Source organism: Canis lupus, chromosome 20 (genome assembly GCF_048164855.1).
Source record: "Canis lupus baileyi chromosome 20, mCanLup2.hap1, whole genome shotgun sequence".
Lineage (NCBI taxonomy): Eukaryota > Metazoa > Chordata > Mammalia > Carnivora > Canidae > Canis > Canis lupus.
The window spans coordinates 27,183,551-27,202,863 of NC_132857.1; the positions used below are offsets into that span (position 1 = coordinate 27,183,551).

Here is a 19,313-nt window from a genome sequence, read left to right on the forward strand (position 1 = left end):
AACATTTTGGCAATTCCTCAAATTGCCGGGTTACTCAGCAATTCTATTCCTAGATATATGTTCAAGAGAAATAAAAACATACATCCACAAAATACCTGTATAAAAATGGTTATAGAAGCATTATTTATAGTTGCCAAAAAGTGGAAACAACCTAAATATCCAGCTAGTGATGAATAGACAAACAAAATGGCATATCCACATAACAGAATATTATTCAGCAATGAAAAGTGAAGTACTGATACCTGCTATAACATGGAGGAATCATGAAAACATGCTAAATGCAAGAAGTTAGACATAAAAATTTACATGTTACATGATTCCTTATGATTCAATATATGTTTATTGAATGGCTGCCATGTGCCAAGCATTATTTTTGGTCCTGAGAATTAATGAATGAGCACAACAAACATGGTTACTATCCTTACAAGCTTTCATTCTAATGCATGCAAACACAATTGTGCACATAATTAATAAAATAGCACTAAAATTTTGATATGAGCTAAGAGAGAGCAGTATGGGAATTATGACCTAGTCTGAGAGGTCAGGGAAGGCCTCACTGAGGAAGTGACTCAGCTGTGTTCCCTGCTCTTTTTTCATTTCACAATATAAATATTTCCCTGTGACTAAAAACTCTTTGTACACATAATTGCCATATCTTAATAATATGCTGCTTATGGTTGTATCTCACCACCCCCTGGACAATGGACAGTTGGCTTGCTTCCATTTTTCCCTATTTTACATATTTTAGAAACACCTTTATGTGGTATCTTTGCCCAGATTCCTAATGAGAGTTTAAGGATAAATTCCTACTAAAGTGATATGTGCCACCAAAATGTTTTTCAAAAAGATTGTAGCTGTTCACACCCATGGTATTCTCATCTCATCCTGCAGTGTAATCAGAAGGCTCTCCTTTCTCTGAACAGTGCTGGAAGCCACCCACCCCTCTGCATCATTCCACCCAGTAATGGTAATGGGGGTTGAAAGGAGAACCTCTTCCTAAGTGTCCTCTTTAATGGGCCCAATTTTGCCTTGGAGGGTGAGAAAGTATACATCTAATTGCCCTTTACCTGCTAGCTCTGTTTTGGCATAATTGGAGCTCCACTGCAGATCTCAATACATCCAGCCATCTTCAGCGTGATCCCGCCTGTCCCTCTTCTCATGTCTTCTTTGATGTTGTTGTTGTTCGTTTATTAGTCCTATTGGAAGTCATACAGCAATTGTTTCTGGCTTTAATATATAAAATTTGCTCCAATTTTGCTAGAACAGGTTGGATCCAGACAGAACTGGCACATAGGTAATTTGGTTTCAGAGCTACCTTCATTTTTTTAGACCTGAAGAATGAGATCAGATGGGTTGACCTTCAAATCTCGGATTTTTGCTGAATAGTTTTACAAACTTGGGCTCATCCCTCTTACCCTCTCTGAGTTTCTGAAAATGTAGGTAGTCCCTATTTAATCACAGAGAGTGATAATGAAATATGAAAGCATGCCCAAGTGCATTCCCTGATAGACAAGTTTCCCTTTCAGTGTTCTTCCTTCCAGGCTCCTACTGCTCATGGAATGGAGCATCCACGCAGACTTCATGGGCTAGGACCCTGGGACTTGTACACAGATTGACACTGGTCATCACACAGTCAGCCATAAGCTCCCACTGAGGTCCACTGGGCACATGCTCTTTGATTCTTTATGGACATACATAATTAATGGGCCATAGCCCTTGAGGAATGTAACATCTTCTGGCATCAATTGGGCAGACATGAAACCCTGAAGAACATGTTCCTAAAGAGCCTTCAGAGGGATCTTCAACAGCTGTGGGGTGAGGATAGGAGTGGCCTAGCCTTGAAGAGTGGATTGGCTTAGAGATGGATAAAGGGGACAAGAGGACAGCTCAAAAGCCCCTTTTCCAGTTCCCTACTTGGCGCTTATGTTAAAACATAATAACTCCTACTTGTTTATCTTGTGTTATTATCTCTTACCCATTGAAGATATGTCCCATGAGGGGAGAGATTTTTGTCTTTTTTTCTCTCTGCTCACTCCCCACAGTCTATAGAACAAGGTTGAAACTTTTGACACTCAGTTAGTAATTGTTGAGTGAATGAATGAGTCAGGCAGCTGAATCGGAAGGAACAAAAATATTCATGTATATTTTTGGAGAGAAGAGATGCAATCTGGTGAGAGTAGAACAGGAGTGTGCTTCCCCTAGAGCCTCAAGTGGCTGGCAGGCCAGGGCTTGGGTGGAGTTGCAGGATCTCAATTATGCCCTGAGCCCCTTCAACCTACCCACATTCACATAAATCAGTGCTCCCATCTCAACTGACTCATTAGTGGGCAGCCTTTTCCTGCAGTATGTATGGGATGATCCACCCACAGCCTTAAGGGAAATCATCTATCATGCAATTGAGAAGAGGCCATGAGGGATGGAGAATTCTATGGGGAACAGAGAACACCAAGGGCACACACCTGTCCAGATGTGAGTGCACTGACACAGGTGTGTTGGGTATGCTATGTGTCTGGTTCACATCCTTAGTGCCAAGTTCACTGCTCTGCATCACTTCCCCAGTAGGAATGGAAATGCTAAGAAGGCAATAGGAAATTTGGGGTTGCCAGATGTTCTCTTTGGTGCTGGAGTATTAACATTCTGAAGGCTTATGAAAAGGCATTCTGAAGAGTTCACTAGAGCATTTTTCCTGAAACGTGTTGGCTCTGCTGCTGCCAGCCTGGAGAATTTCCCTGTGGCAGACAGGAGCAGCTCTATCTTGGGAATCTATGCTAAGAGCTCCTTTGGAGAAAAGATGTCTCACCTTCCAGGACTAAGCATGTTTGTAACTGACTGCCTTAGAGAACCTGCAGGGAGTGGGGGGAGGGTGCCTATATTATCAAACCATGGAGCACAAACAGGTTGCAGAAGCCAGGGGCTTTCAGGGATCTGAGGGCCATGGGAGCTGGATGGAATAGCATGTAAAACATTCTAGCATCTTCCAGAGGAAGACAGACAGACACTTTTGTGTTTTAGTAGATTATCAGATGAGGAAAAAACCGTGCACTAGTCATGCCTAAGAGACCCTGGCTGGGGAAACCAGGCATCTTCCTATCTGGCTCTGTCAACATTTGAACACTACCCAGCCATCCTGCCAACACTGCCACAGCAGACCCATGAAGCAGTCTCTCAGGATCCCTGTGCCATGGTCAATGGTTTTTTCTAGAAAAACCCTCACCAGCCCTGTGGCTGGCCTCTTTGCTCCTTGTCAAACCATTCCCTGCCACTGTGGGACCTCAGGGAACATGATGCATACCCCTCTCCCTTCCTCATGTCCTGACGTCCCCATTCTTCTCAAGGTGAGCTCAAGCCCCTGTCCCCTTCTTTCCCCCTTGCCTTTTACTACACCCTTTTCTGTACAGCTCCCACATTATACTCTTCACCTGCCTGGATGGCATAGACCCCCCTCCCTTCCCCTTAGTGCCCTGCACACTAGGAAAGCATATACCTCATCCTCTGCTCCCCTAAGTGTGCTGAGTAATTCCAAGTCTCCCCAACAAAGGACCCTGATGGCTAACACCCCCAGAGAAGCTCTGCCCTGAGAGGGTGGGGTTCAAAGTCACCAGTAATCTGCCTCACTTCAAAACTTCTTGGGGAACATTCCCTGCCCTCTGATGACTTACAGAGGAGCTCTGGTGCCCTTACTCCAGGAAAGGGTGACCTCACCTGGCACAAAGCAGAAAGAATGCCTGCCTCCCTTCCCCAGGTTGGGGGGCATAAGCCTGTGGGTTTACCACACTTCTCCCTGGGTTGGCCTAGGCTTGAGGGGTTGCCTGGTAACATAAGATAGGGTACTCGGGAAGTCAAGAGGGAGCTATGGGTTGGCAGACTGGGGCAGCCAGGTTCCTACACCTTCCCAGAAGGATTTGACCATGAGTTTTGAGGTCCTAGAAAGACAGGTACAGGCCTGTTACAAGGCAATTCTAGCTGGCCCCCAGCACAGTAACAGCCTGGGGTGGGGAGTCTCAGAAAGACCTAAAAGCTGCTTAGATAGAACTTGTTCATGGGGATACCTAAGAGGGATGCATTTCTCCCTCCCCAACCCAATATTGCTCAGGCTCTAGAACAGACGGGCATTGAGCATTTGTGTACTGCTAGCATATTATTAGTGTAATCTTATTAGTGTATTATTAAAAATAAGCTTACCCTATACCACCAATTCAACTTCTTAGTATTTCTCATAGAAAGAAAAAATTGGAAAAGCAGCAAATTTCTAAGTACAAGAACATTTACTGCAAAGTCATTTTTAATAGTGAAAAAATGAAACAACCAAAATATCCAAAAATAGGAAAGCAGTCAGATAAATAGCAAAGCAACCACAAACGAGGCCCTACAAATCCTGTTGAAGCAGGTTATTGATATGCAGAGGTTCACAGTTCATTGGTAAGTGTAAAAGACAGTTGTCAAGCAGTGTCACTATGGGTGACTTCCTACAGGAGCTACACCCAGAACTGCAGGAATTACTGAGAAAACATACATGACTTTGAACATGAATGGCAGGCATACAGTGACATTTGGTATTTTTCAGGAGTGTTTTGTTTGTTTGTTTTTAGTTTGATTTTTTATTGATTGTATAATAGAAAAATGATGCATTATTAAAAAGTCTAACAGCAAGTGAGAGATGCCCAGATTTTTTCCCCCAAGTCTCTGGTTAGTGGGAGAATCAGGATAGGAGCTTAGGACTATGGTCTTTTTGTCCATTGCTGGTTCCACTGGTCCTAGTGGCTTAGTCAGAGACTCTGAGCTTCCTTCTACCCCAGGCTTGAAATAAGTTTGTCCCTTACCACTCTTGCCAAGTCTCTTCTTATCCAAGAGAAAAGGGACTAATAACACTATCTTCATGTATTCCTGAGAGCCTTGTCATTATCAGTTACCTACACTGAACATAGTTAATTCTTATATCCATTCCATCTGAAAAACAAGTTTAAATTTTCTCAAGCTAAAAATCACTATGTGTCACTGTCTGACATTTATGCACCTGCTTGGATCACACAGGTTTTGTACATTACTGGCCAAGATCATTTCTGGAATATTCTTCCTGAATGGGCCTTTTTTCCCATTTTACTTGCTAACTGGTTTTTCTTAGTGTATAAGAAAGCTTTGGTTAGTGGTTATTGGTTGTGTAGCTGGTCAGCTTATTTGCCCTCTACCTGATGGCATCCAGAAAACAATTGTTCCCAAGCCCAGCTGCACTTTAGAATTTCTTGCAAAGTTTGTAAGGAAATGAGATCCCTGCACCACTGGCAAATCTACTTCAGTAGGTCTGGGGCAGGGCCCTCAATCTTTAACAAGGGTGCTACACAATTCTGATAGCTGCAGACACTTCCCAAGCAGTCATGAGACCCACCTAGGTACATGCAGTGTTAGTATCACTGCTGCATCTCCCCTTTGTGGGCAATCCTTCCCCAGCTTGATCCAGTTGTTTCATTAAAATATATCTCCATGTGGATCTCTTGATTGATTTTGTTTGGCTCTTGGTGATGTCTTTCATTTATTTTTATAATAAATTTATTTTTTATTGGTGTTGAATTTACCAACATACAGAATAACACCCAGTGCTCATCCCGTCAAGTGCCCCCCTCAGTGCCCGTCACCCATTCACCCCCACCCCCCGCCCTCCTCCCTTTCCACCACCCCTAGTTCATTTCCCCGAGTTAGGAGTCTTTATGTTCTGTCTCCCTTTCTGATATTTCCCACACATTTCTTCTCCCTTCCCTTATATTCCCTTTCACTATTATTTATATTCCCCAAATGAATAAGGCCATATGATGTTTGTCCTTCTCCAATTGACTTACTTCACTCAGCATAATACCCTCCAGTTCCATCCACGTCGAAGCAAATGGTGGGTATTTGTCGTTTCTAATGGCTGAGGAATATTCTGTTGTATACATAGACCACATCTTCTTTATCCATTCATCTTTCAATGGACACCGAGGCTCCTTCCACAGTTTGGCTATTGTGGACATTGCTGCTAGAAACATCGGGGTGCAGGTGTCCTGGCGTTTCATTGCATCTGCATCTTTGGGGTAAATCCCCAGCAGTGCAATTGCTGGATCGTAGAGCAGGTCTATTCTTAACTCTTTGAGGAACCTCCACACAGTTTTCCATAGTGGCTGCACCAGTTCACATTCCCACCAACAGTGTAGGAGGGTTCCCTTTTCTCCACATCCTCTCCAACATTTGTGGGTCCTGCCTTGTTAATTTTCCCCATTCTCACTGGTGTAAGGTGGTATCTCATCATGGTTTTGATTTGTATTTCTCTGATGGCAAGTGATGCAGAGCATTTTCTCATGTGCATGTTGGCCATGTCTATGTCTTCCTCTGTGAGATTTCTCTTCCTGTCTTTTGCCCATTTCATGATTGGTTTGTTTCTTTGCTGTTGAGTTTAATAAGTCCTGTATAGACCTTGGAAACTAGCCCTTTATCTGATACGTCATTTGCAAATATCTTCTCCCATTCTGTAGGTTGTCTTTTAGTTTTGATGACTGTATCCTTTGCTGTGCAAAAGCTTCTTATCTTGATGAAGTCCCAATAGTTCATTTTTGCTTTTGTTTCTTTTGCCTTCGTGGATGTATCTTACAAGAAGTTACTGTGGCCGAGTTCAAAAAGGGTGTTGCCTGTGTTCTCCTCTAGGATTTTGATGGAATCTTGTCTCACATTTAGATCTTTCATCCATTTTGAGTTTATCTTTGTGTCTGGTGCAAGAGAGTGGTCTAGTTTCATTCTTCTGCATGTGGATGTCCAATTTTCCCAGCACCATCTATTGAAGAGACTGTGTTTTATACAGTGGATAGTGTTTCCTCCTTTGTTGAATATTAGTTGACCATAAAGTTGAGGGTCCACTTCTGGGTTCTCTATTCTGTTCCATTGATCTATGTGTCTGTTTTTGTGCCAGTACCACATGGTCTTGATGACCACAGCTTTGTAGTACAACTGAAATCTGGCATTGTGATGCCCCCAGCTATGGTTTTCTTTTTTAATATTCCCCTGGCTATTCGGGGTCTTTTCTGATTCCACACAAATCTTAAAATAATTTGTTCTAACTCTCCGAAGAAAGTCCATAGTATTTTAATAGGGATTGCATTAAACGTGTAAATTGCCCTGGGTAACATTGACATTTTCACAACATTAATTCTTCCAATCCATGAGCATGGAATATTTTTTCATCTCTTTGTGTCTTCCTCAATTTCTTTCAGAAGTGTTCTACAGTTTTTAGGTTATAGATCCTTTACGTCTTTGGTTAGGTTTATTCCTAGGTATCCTATGCTTTTGGGTGCAATTGTAAATGGGATTGATTCCTTAATTTCTCTTTCTTCAGTCTCATTGTTAGTGTATAAAAATGCCACTGACTTCTGGGCATTGGTTTTGTATCCTGCCACGCTACCGAATTGCTGTATGAGTTCTAGCAATCTTGGGGTGGAGGCTTTTGGGTTTTCTATGTAGAGTATCTAAGAGGGAGAGTTTGACTTCTTCTTTGCCCATTTGAATGCCTTTAATGTCTTTTTGTTGTCTGATTGCTGTTGGATTCTCTCCCGCCCCGCAGCCCCCTCCGCGGAGCCCCCCGAGCCCACCCGAGCTGCTCCCGCCCCGCAGCCCCCTCCGCGGAGCCGCCCCCGAGCCCCCCCCCCCCCAGCTGCTCCGGGTCCCCCGTGCGCGCTGCAGCCCTTAGGGAGCTCGGCGCACTCTCCCGGGGTGCAGGTGCCTCTTAGTGTCCCCGGGAGCCCGAGGGCATCCCCGCCCTCCTGGGTCCTGCTCCACCTCCCTGCGAGCCCCTCCCCTCCCCCCCCCCCCCCCCCCCCCCCCCCCCCGCGTCTCCGGGACGGGGCTCTCCTGTCCTGGGGACACTCGCCCCAGCCTCAGCCCAGCTCCTCGCGGGGCCCCTCCCCCTTGGAGGCCTTTTGTGTCTTTATTTCTTTCTCCCCGTCTTCCTACCTTGATAGAAGCGCGAACTCTTCTCACTGTAGCATTCCAGCTGTTCTCTCTTTAAATCTCAGGCCGAATTCGTAGATTTTCAGGATGATTTGAAGGTTATCTAGGTAATTTGGTGGGGACAGGTGACTTGGGGACCCTACTCTTCAGCCATCTTGAGGACAGCTTCTGTTAACTGGAATTTAAATAAAAACATAAAAAATATGTATTTCTAGTAAATTTCTATTTCGCCATCACAATATTTTTCTTATAATTTAGCAGTTTATACTGTGGACAAAAAGCGCACCCTCACAAACAGTCCTTTTCACCATGCCCCACACAGTGGACTGTGGCTGTTTGGAGCCTGATAATCCTCCTGTCTTCTGGTCCCCTGGGATGAGGGACAGAGGATGCAGCTCCTTTCCAGCTGAGCTGAAGGAGTTCTGAGCCCAGGCCTCTGCCTTTAAATAGTCCCTCATGCTGCATTTTCATGTGATCAAAAGTGACCTCAACATGTCTCCTCCACTTGTGGAATTTAATTTCCTTACTGCGGTTTTTTTACAGTGCAAAATGAAGACGGTGTGTCCCTTATCTTGCAAGAGAAAAATACAGTTCCTCACCTGTGTGGGGAGCATGGCTCCAACTGATATGTTAATACAAGAGGATACAGTCCTGGAAGATAGTGGGTACTTCTAAATATACACTGTGTGTGGCCTGTTCTGACTGATGCAGGCTTTGATGTCAAATAAAATGGGATGAGGATGGGAGACGGAAGCCAGATCACAGATCTTCTCTCCAACAAAAGGGCAGAAGTCAGCAAAAATTTACCGCTTTCAAACAAGGAAAAGGGTACATCATTCTACAGTTTGGAAAAGAGAATCCAGGTTAAAAAAAAAAAAAAAAAGGCTTTTAGCTCTGCAAGGCACTTACTCTTCCCTACAACCAGAGGCCAAGTTGGACAAAGAAGTTAAAAAAAAAAACTTCCAAGAGTTCTCCCAAGGCCCCCAAATTTGGAAAGAAGGTTATTGATTTCCAGCATGTTCTAAGCCAACATGGAAAATATAAGGTTCAACCCCAGATAGGGGAAGGAAGCCCACCTGTCTCCCTTTTGGCTTTCACAGCAGCAGGAAGAACTCTGAGGTTCCCTTTAACTGAGGGCTGCCTGCTGAATGCCCTTGAGTATGGCACCACTGGAACAGGGCAAAAGACCAAAAGCATATGATGCACAATTCAGCCCTGGAACTGAGACTCTGAGAGGAAGGCAGTTCGTGTCGAAAAAGGCAGAAAGACTGTCAAGGAAACTTTGCCCACTAATATTAGAGCAAATGGAGTTAAGGGTGAAGCAGAGAGGCAAAAATGACATGGCAACTAGACAAACATACTTCAGAAGTTATGAAAAGGGAGGAAAGCACGTGGCATGCAAAGGACAGATGAAGAAAGTAGTCTGAGTGGAAATAAAGCCCGAAGACAGAGAGATATCCCTGTGAGTCCTTCACACCAGAAAAAGACTACATAAAAATATGAATGAGTTAAAAGATAAGATTGAAATGCAGAGAAGACTTTAAAGAGAACTTTTTAAAAACTGAGTACCAAAGCAACATTATTAACAAAACTACCAAATTAACAGAAATGGCAAGAATAAGTTGGACAGTCAGTTATGGCCACAGAAGAAGGTGGGTTTGAGGTGAACTGCACACTAAACCAATCAGGGAAAGGATAGCAAAAATAGAGGGCACACAAAGGAGAGACAAGACATGACGAATTGGCCTGAAGTGGAAACCCCACAAAAGGTACAGGATTTCTTTTTAAAAATATAATGGAAGAAAATTTTCATGAACAAACATGGACTGAAACCAATCTAAAAGGTGAACCAAATTCCAAGAAACATTAATTACAGAATGAATGTTGTTGAAATATTTCCTGGCTAAGTCAATAAACACCAAGAACAAAGGCTCGTTTGAAGCTTTCAGGTATCTGAAACAAAGGAGAAAAATGTCCAGGGCCGGGGCGTGGATCAGTCAGATTGGTCCCAGGCTGCTCCACAGCAGCATCCAGAGCTAAGACATGGTGGAGTGGAGAGAAAGTTCCAAGTGCAATCAAATGTTATTCATAAATATAATGCCCAGCCACACTGGCTCACAGGGATAACAGCCACAGCTAAAACTATCAAAAATGGGCTGTATTCATGAGACAACTAAAAGAAAATCCCAGCACACTAGTATGAACAAAGAAAGGATAGGCAGGCCCAGGCAACACCTAAAACCAGAGAACAAATGGTGAAAACTAGAAAGGTCACATGGGAAAATTCATAAACACAGGGAGCAATAAGGAGGTGGTTTCAGCATATTGTGTCCAGGCTGTTTCTGTTCAGTTTTTCCTTTGAAACCAACCAGCCAGCCAGTGTTAGTCCCTACATCTTTCTTCTAGTAAAGTCTCCTCATACTGAGAGGGAGTCCCAGTGCCTCCCTCACGCATTTACCTGGAAACAGGAAGTGCAGAGATTTTTATTTCAAAAAGATATGCTCGAAGCTACCAGTTTCTTTGGTCCAGGAAAATGATTAGAGTTGATACATTTCCAGAAACAGTGACCCCAGGCAAAGAAAAACGATCCAAAGTTTTCAGGGAAATTTTAGCTTCAAATGAAGAAAGCCAGGGAAAATCCTAATGCAGATAAGGGGACGCAGTCTCTTGGTGGCTGGTTATGAAGCTGCGTGCATCAGAGATCTTAGGTGAAGCAGGGACAAGTCTCCAGCTGGGATTGCCATTTCAAGGGGTCAATATGGATATTTCCATCCCTGAATAATTGGGATGATAATAACTGCTCTGAACCCATGTGTCAACAGACTGAGGGGAAACTGGGTAAAAGTGAATTCTACTAAACTGCACAACTTTAGATAATACAGGTCACTCCCTATGGATACAGATATCAGGGACAGGTTGTCTGAAGCATCCTGACATGTCTGGCAGTCAGACATAAACGGGGTCTTATAAGACAGAAAGAATTTCAGATTCAGGACACTATGTCAGCACATTCCCAAACACACACACACGCACATGCACACACGGAGTTTTGCACTAAGTCTTATTCCCAGTTTTACTGCTTACCTGCCACAGAACCCAGGATTAGTCACCTAACTTTTCTGAACTTCAATATCAATCATCTGTAAAATGGGCATAATAACACAATAATCACTTCACAGATTTATTCCAAAATTCAAATGAGATGCTGTTCCTAAATTGTCTGGCATATGGTTAGCCCTCAACTGATGGTAGCTATTATGATCATTAATAAACAGATGCCAGGGTTAAGAGGAAGGACATGGCAAAGATGGAAAGAGCAATGTTCGCTGTCAACCAAGAAGGAATTCCCTGAAAATTTTACAAAGAGGCATTTATTTGGGCAATTAGAATTGCAATTCAGGAGACACAGATACAGGTAGAAAGCCAGATTACGTTCCAAAGAAGACAAAGAGGGGGCAGAGTAAAGGGGAAAGGTCATGAGTGCAGTTCTCATTTAGGTCTTCTATGTACAATAGGGATTGAAACTAGATTAAGTGGGATTGGTTGTATTAATATGCAAATAAGGGATTGTCTCCTTTCCTAGCAAAGAATACTCATACTTCAGGTGTCATGGTGATTAAGAAGTTAAGTCCAGGCTCAGGACTGGCAGCCAGCAAAAATTTTTTTAAGAAATCCATGATTTATCCTATGAAGACTTGCATAAATTCCCCCTCCCTTATGACCTCCTGATCCTATTTTAAAAAGCGACTCTCTTAGCTAGGCTTGCTTCCTCCATTTTAAAATATCCTTTTAGGATGTTAATACAGCCTCATTTGGGATTCACTATTTGCTTGGAAACTACTTCGTTTTCTCAGCGTCTCCATGTGCTTGTTCTCAGGGAAGCTAAGGGGAGCTCTCCCTGCCTTCTTCAACCTCTGCTACATTCTGATGCACTTAAAGGACAATTAAGCCGTGACAACTCACTGATGAATAACTATGCTCTCTGCTAATCATGTCATGTTGGGCACTGGCTGGAGACACAATTAATACAACATGGTTGAACAGCTTACACATTAATAACTTGCCCCAGCAAAGGTGACAGGGCTGGGAAACCTGCATCTTCATTCCCCAACTTCCTGGGACTTTTCCAGTGAAAGACCAGCCCGTGTCCTCATACCCCACAGCCTCCATACCTGGGCCCCTAGATGCTGGGTAGAAGCAATTTACAGGAGGCTTTCTAAGATGATGTGTCAGAGCTCAAAGTCAATGAATTGAAGTGTGCAGCTTAATAACATGCTGCACTTTGAGCTCACCTGCAACCTCAGGAAGAACTTGTCTTATGCAATACTAATGGGCTCCAGTTGTTGGTGCTTCTCAAGGGTTAGTTCATACTAGCTTCACAAAAGCTCTGGCACAGATACATTCCCATAGAGGGCTCATCCCTGCCAGCTAGGCAGGATGAAACTCCCAGGCACTGTACTGTGCACACACACACCTCTTTGTATGAGGATTTATCATTTTAAATGTCATTATAAAATTTTAAAAGAACAGAATTATATAATGCACTTTTCCTTTTCTTGTTTAATAATATTTCAGAAATATTGTTAGTCCACATAGGTCTACGTCATTCTGTTTAATGTCTGCATCATACACTAGAGCAGATGTTTATAGCTTCAAATTTTCCATTATAAAAAATGCTAGAATAAGCATCTTTGTGCATGTATTTTTATATGCATATTAAAGCTTTTTTTAAGCCTAAAGTCCTAGAAGTGAAATTTCTTCATCAAAGGGTATATGCATTTATATTTGAACAGACTGACAACTTCATTCCCCAGAAGCTTCACCAATCTGCATACAATAATGTCTGTTTCCCCACATTCTTGCCAACAGTGGGTATTATTAGTCTTTGTTACAGTTTAAATATACATTCCCCTGGAGGTCGGGCTTTTTATATGTTGTTCTTCATCTGTGAATTTCCCGTTAGTATCCTTTGCCACTTTTCAATTATTTGCATTTTCCTTATTTGTTATTAGAAGTTCTTTATATTTTTATAAATAGTAATCTCTAACCTGCTAAATATTGTTTCCCCAGAAGCTTGTCATTTGTCAATTTATTAATGGTCTTTTTTCTCTTCTAGAAGTTATTCTTATAAATTATCTGTAAATGTTTTATAGAAGATATTTAGATTATGTGTTGCTCCCCAAAACATTTTATATAGTCTCTTAATTTTTCCCCTAACATGTATTTTTTAAAACAGCTCTTTATTACAACTGATTTCTTTATTGCATGGCACGAGCCAGATGTCTTATTTTATGTTTCCAAATATTTAGTCAATTGTTCCAGTAGTGTTTGTTAAAATGCCATATTTCCCCACTGATATGAGGTGCTACTTTAATCGCAGATACAATTATAGATTACCACAAATCTTTGCATCTATAGTAAAATTTACTATTCTATTCAATAATCAGTTGATTGAGCCTTATACATGCATTATAATGTTGCAATTATTTTTGTTCCCTTTAACTAACATTCCCCATTTCCCCAAGCCCCCAACCCCTAGGTGCCACTGTTCTACTCTCTGGTTCTATGAGTTCAACAGTTTAGATTCCACATATAAGAGAGATCATGCAGTATTTATCTTTCTGTACCTGGCTTATTTCACTTAGCATAATGCTCTCCAGTTCCATCCGTGTTGCCAATGACAGGATTTGCTTCCTTTTTAAGGTTGAATAATATTCCATTGTATTTATAAACTGTATCACTTTATGCATTCATCCACCAATAGACACTTAGGTTCTTCCCATGCCTTGGCTGCAAAGAACATGGGAGTGCTCAGATCTTCTGGAGATATCAATCTCATTACCTTTGGATATATACACAGAAATTAGACTCTTGGTTTCTAACTCTTTGAGGAACCTCCATACTGTTTTCCAGAGTGGCTGCACCAGCCTACATTCCCACCAACAGTGTAAGAGGGTTCCCCTTTCTCATCCTCACCAACATTTACTTCTTGTGTTGTTGATTTTAGCCATTCTGATAGGTATGACCTGCTATCTCATTGTGGTTCTGACTTTCAATTCCCTGATGATGAGTGATGATGAACATCTTTTCTTGCGTCTGTTGGCCATCTGGATGTCTTTCTTGGAGAAATGTATATTCAGATTCTTTGTCCATTTCAATTTATTTGTTTTTGTTGTTTTTTTTTTGGGGGGGTGTTTTGTTTTGTTTTGTTTTTGCTATTAAGTTGTATGTGTTCTTTATATATTTTGGACATCAGTCATTGATCAGATATATTTTGCAAATATTTTCTCCCATTCCATAGATGCCTTTTCATTTCATTGATCATTTCTTTCCTGTGCAGAAGACTTTTAGCTTGATATGGCCCCACTTGTTTATTTTTGCTTTGGCTGCTGTGTTTTTCAAGTAAATTCAAAAAAAAAAAAAAAATCCCTATGTTTTCTTCTAGAAGTAAGCATCAGGTATTACATTTAAGTCTTTAATTCATACCTAGGTTAATTTTCATGTGTGGTATAAAATAAGGGTCCAATTTCTTTGCATGTGGATATCCAGCTTTCCCAACATCATTATTGAAGATGATGAAACATCCTATCCCTATCATGTGTTCTTGGCTCCCTTGTTAAAGATTAACTGATTGTATATATGAGGACTTATTTCTGGGCTCTCTATTCTGCTCCATTGGCCTATGTATAAAGACTTAAATCTTAAACTGACCTATTTCAGTATTTATTTTCTTATAAATACAGATAAGGTTGTATCATTTTTTCTGAGTTCTTCTCCAGGTATATCTAGACATTTTTTGTGTGTGTGAGATATACTCTAAGTTTGGTTTGTAATTTTAGTTTTGATATCTTCCTTAACACAAAACTAGATATATTTCACACATTTAATGCAGTTAATTTCTAATTTTGTTGAATTGTAGTAAAAGAAGATGGTCTGAATGAGTTCTGATTTTTGGCAACTGAGATTTTTAGTGTTTAGTTTCACAACATGTGCAATTTTGTGAATGGCCTATTGATTTAGAAAAGAATGTACATTTTTATGGGATACAAATGTGTTCCCACTCTCTCACACAAACACAAACATGACAAAACTTATTATACTTTTTAAATTGCCAACTGCTTCATTATTTTGTCTTGTTATTTCTATGTGAAATATACAGTCATCCCTTATAATTATGGTTTATAGCTGGTGTTTCTATCTGGCTTTGCTGTGTCTTGAAGCTATGCTTTCAATTCATAAATTGCTAACTCTCATTTCTTCTTGGACAATTATAACTTTCACCCTGGAGTAGGGAATGATGTTTCTTGGTTGCTTCTATGAGTTGCTGTCTGTTAGCAGTTGTGGGAGCTACAACCTGGCTCATTGCTCAAATCCTTATACTCTCCTGCCCAAAGCGAGTAGAGAGATCTACTTCATACTTAGGAATTTGAATCATTTATTTGTCTTATATTACTATACTACATTAATTTCTGTTAATATTTCCCTGCTGCAATTTTTCTAATTTATTATTTCCAACTTTTGTCATGTTATTTTATTTTAGGTGATTCTTTTTTTTAATAATAAATTTACTTTTATTGCTGTGCAATTTGCCAACATACAGAATAACACCCAGTGCTCATCCCGTCAAGTGCCCCCCTCAGTGCCAATCACACATTCACCCCCACCCCCTGCCTACCTCCACTTACACCACCCCTAGTTCATTTCCCAGAGTTAGGAGTCCTTATGTTCTGTCTCCCTTTCTGATATTTCCCACACACTTCTTCTCCCTTCCCTTATATTCCCTTTCACTATTTTATATTCCCCAAATGAAAGAGAACATACACTGTTTGTCCTTCTCCGATTGACTCATTTCACTCAGCATAATACCCTCCAGTTCCATCCACGTCAAAGCAAATGGTGGGTATTTGTCGTTTCTAATGGCTGAGTAATACTCCATTGTATACATAAACCACATCTTCTTTATCCATTCATCTTTCGATGGACACCGAGGCTCCTTCCACAGTTTGGCTATTGTGGACATTGCTGCTAGAAACATCGGGGTGCAGGTGTCCCGGCGTTTTATTGCATCTGTATCTTTGGGGTAAATCCCCAACAGTGCAATTTATGGGTCATAGGGCAGGTCTATTTTTAACTCTTTAAGGAACCTCCACACAGTTTTCCAGAGTGACAGCACAATTTCATATTCCCACCAAAGTGTAAGAGGGTTCCCTTTTCTCCATATCCTCTCCAACATTTTTGGTTTCCTGCCTTGTTAATTTTCCCCATTCTCACTGGTGTGAGGTGGGATCTCACTGTGGTTTTGATTTGTATTTCCCTGATGGCAAGTGATGCAGAGCATTTTCTCATGTGCATGTTGGCCATGTCTATGTCTTCCTCTGTGAGATTTCTCTTCCTGTCTTTTGCCCATTTCATGATTGGATTGTTTGTTTCTTTGGTGTTGAGTTTAATAAGTTCTTTATAAATCTTGGAAACTAGCCCTTTATCTGATACATCATTTACATATATCCTCTCCCATTCTGTAGGTTGTCTTTTAGTTTTGTTGAGTGTATCCTTTGCTGTGCAAAAGCTTCTTATCTTGATGAAGTCCCAATAGTTCATTTTTGCTTTTGTTTCTTTTGCCTTCGTGGATTTATCCTGTAAGAAGTTACTGTGGCTAAGTTCAAAAAGGGTGTTGCCTGTGTTCTCCTCTAGGATTTTGATGGACTCTTGTCTCACATTTAGATCTTTCATCCATTTTGAGTTTATCTTTGTGTATGGCGCAAGAGAGTGGTCTAGTTTCATTCTTCTGCATGTGGATGTCCAGTTTTCCCAAAACCATTTATTGAAGAGACTGTCTTTCTTCCAGTGGATAGTCTTTCCTCCTATATCGAATCTTAGTTGACCATAAAGTTGAGGGTCCACTTCTGGATTCTCTATTCTGTTCCATTGATCTAGGTGTCTATTTTTGTGCCATTACCACACTGTCTTGATGACCACAGCTTTGTAGTACAACCTGAAATCTGGCATTGTGATGCCCCCAGCTATGGTTTTCTTTTTTAAAATTATCCTGACTATTCGGGGTCTTTTCTGATTCCACAAAAATCTTAAAATAATTTGTTCTAACTCTCTGAAGAAAGTCCATGGTATTTTGATAGGGATTGCATTAAACGTGTACATTGCCCTGGGTAACACTGATATTTTCACAACATTAATTCTGCCAATCCATTGGCATGGAATATTTTTCCATCTCTTTGTGTCTTCCTCAATTTCTTTCAGAAGTGTTCTATAGTTTTTAGAGTAAAGATCCTTTACCTCTTTGGTTAGGTTTATTCCTACGTACCTAATCCTTTGGGAGCAATTGTAAATGGGATTGACTCCTTAATTTCTCTTTCTTCAGGTCATTGTTAGTGTATAGAAATGCCACTGACTTCTGGGCATTGATTTTGTATCCTGCCACACTGCCAAATTGCTGTATGAGTTCTAGCAATCTTGGGGTGGAGGCTTTTGGGTTTTCTATGTAGAGTATCATGTCATCGGCGAAGAGGGAGATTTTGACTTCTTTTTTGCCCATTTGACTGCCTTTAATGTCTTTTTGTTGTCTGATTGCTGAGGCTAGGACTTCTAGTACTAGGTTGAATAGCAGTGGTGAGAGTGGACATCCCTGTCTTGTTCCTGATCTTAGGGGAAAGTCTCCCAGTGCTTCCCCATTGAGAATGATATTTGCTGTGGACTTTTCGTAGATGGCGTTTAAGATGTTGAGGAATGTTGCCTCTATACCTACACTTTGAAGAGTTTTGTTCAGGAATGGATGCTGTCTTTGTCAAATGCTTTCTCTGCATCTATTGAGAGGATCCTATAGTTCTTGGTTTTTCTCTTGCTGATATGATGAATCACATTGATTCTTTTACGAGTGTTGAACCAGCCTTATGTCTCGGGAAAAACTCCTACTTGGTCATGGTGAATACTTTTCTTAATGTATTTTTGGATCCTATTGGCTAGTATCTTGTTGAGAATTTTTGCATCCATGTTCATCAGGGATATTGGTCTATAATTCACCTTTTTGGTGGGGTCTTTGTCTGGTTTTGGAATTAAGGTGATGCTGGCCTCATAGAACGAATTTGGAAGTACTCCATCTCTTTCTATCTTTCCAAACAGCTTTAGGAGAATAGGTATGGTTTCTTCTTTAAATGTTAGATAGAATTCCCCATGAAGTCATCTGGCCCTGGACTTTTGTGTCTTGGGAGGTTTTTGATGACTGCTTCAATTTCCTCCCTGGTTATTGGCCTGTTCAGGTTTTCTGTTTCTTCCTGTTCCACTTTTGGTAATTTGTGGCTTTCCAGAAATGCGTCCATTTCTTCTAGGTTGCCTAATTTATTGGCGTATAGCTGCTCATAATATGTTTTTAAAATCGTTTGTATTTCCTTGGTGTTGGTAGTGATCTCTCCTTTCTCATTCATGATTTTATTAATTTGAGTCTTCTCTCTCTTCTTTTTAATAAGGCTGACTAATGGTTTATCTACCTTATTAATTCTTTCAAAGAACCAACTCCTGGTTTTGTTGATCTGTTCCACAGTTCTTCTGGTCTCGATTTCATTGAGTTCTGCTCGAATCCTCATTAACTCTCTTCTTCCGCTGGGTGTAGGATCTTTACTGTTTTTTCTCTAGCTCCTTTAGATGTAAGGTTAGCTTTTGTATTTGAGTTCTTTCCAGTTTTTGAATGGATGCTTGTATTGTGATGTATTTCCTCCTCAGGACTGCTTTTGCTGCATCCCAAAGATTTTGAACGGTTGTATCTTCATTCTCATTAGTTTCCATGAATCTCTTTAATTCTTCCTTAATTCCTGGTTGACCCTTTCATCTTTTAGCAGGATGGTCCTTAACCTCCACGTGTTTGAAGTCCTTCCAAACTTCTTGTTGTCATTTAGTTCTAATTTCCAGGCATTATGGTCTGAGAATACTTAGGGGACAATCTCAATCTTTTGGTATAAGTTGAGACCCAATTTGCGACCTAGTATGTGGTCTATTCTGGAGAAAGTTCCATGTGCACTTGAGAAGAATGTGTATTCAGTTGAGTTTGGATGTAAAGTTCTGAAGATATCTGTGAAATCCATCTGGTCCAGTGTATCATTTAAATCTCTCGTTTCTTTGGAGATGTTGTGTTTAGAAGACCTATAGAGTGTAGAAAGTGCTAGATTGAAGTCATCAAGTATAAGTGTATTATTATCTAAGTATGTCTTAACTTTGGTTATTAATTGATTTATATATATTCGGCAGCTCCCACATTCGGGGCATATATATTATTAAGTCCTCTTGTTGGATAGATCCTTTAAGTATGATATAGGGTCCCTCTTCATCTCTCACTACAGTCT

The 19,313-nt window shown here is 40.9% G+C and overlaps 1 long non-coding RNA gene across 1 annotated transcript in view; it reads right to left on the reverse strand.

Moving 5' to 3' along the window:
- LOC140612078 (uncharacterized) overlaps positions 1 to 19,313 on the reverse strand; it is a 153,509-nt gene that overhangs the window by 1,646 nt on the left and 132,550 nt on the right. The window contains exons 3-4 of the long non-coding RNA XR_012013393.1: positions 7,969 to 8,140; positions 1,068 to 1,196 (exon numbers count right to left, since the gene is read on the reverse strand). This is a non-coding gene — a long non-coding RNA (uncharacterized lncRNA). The remainder of the gene's footprint in view (positions 1 to 1,067; positions 1,197 to 7,968; positions 8,141 to 19,313) is intronic.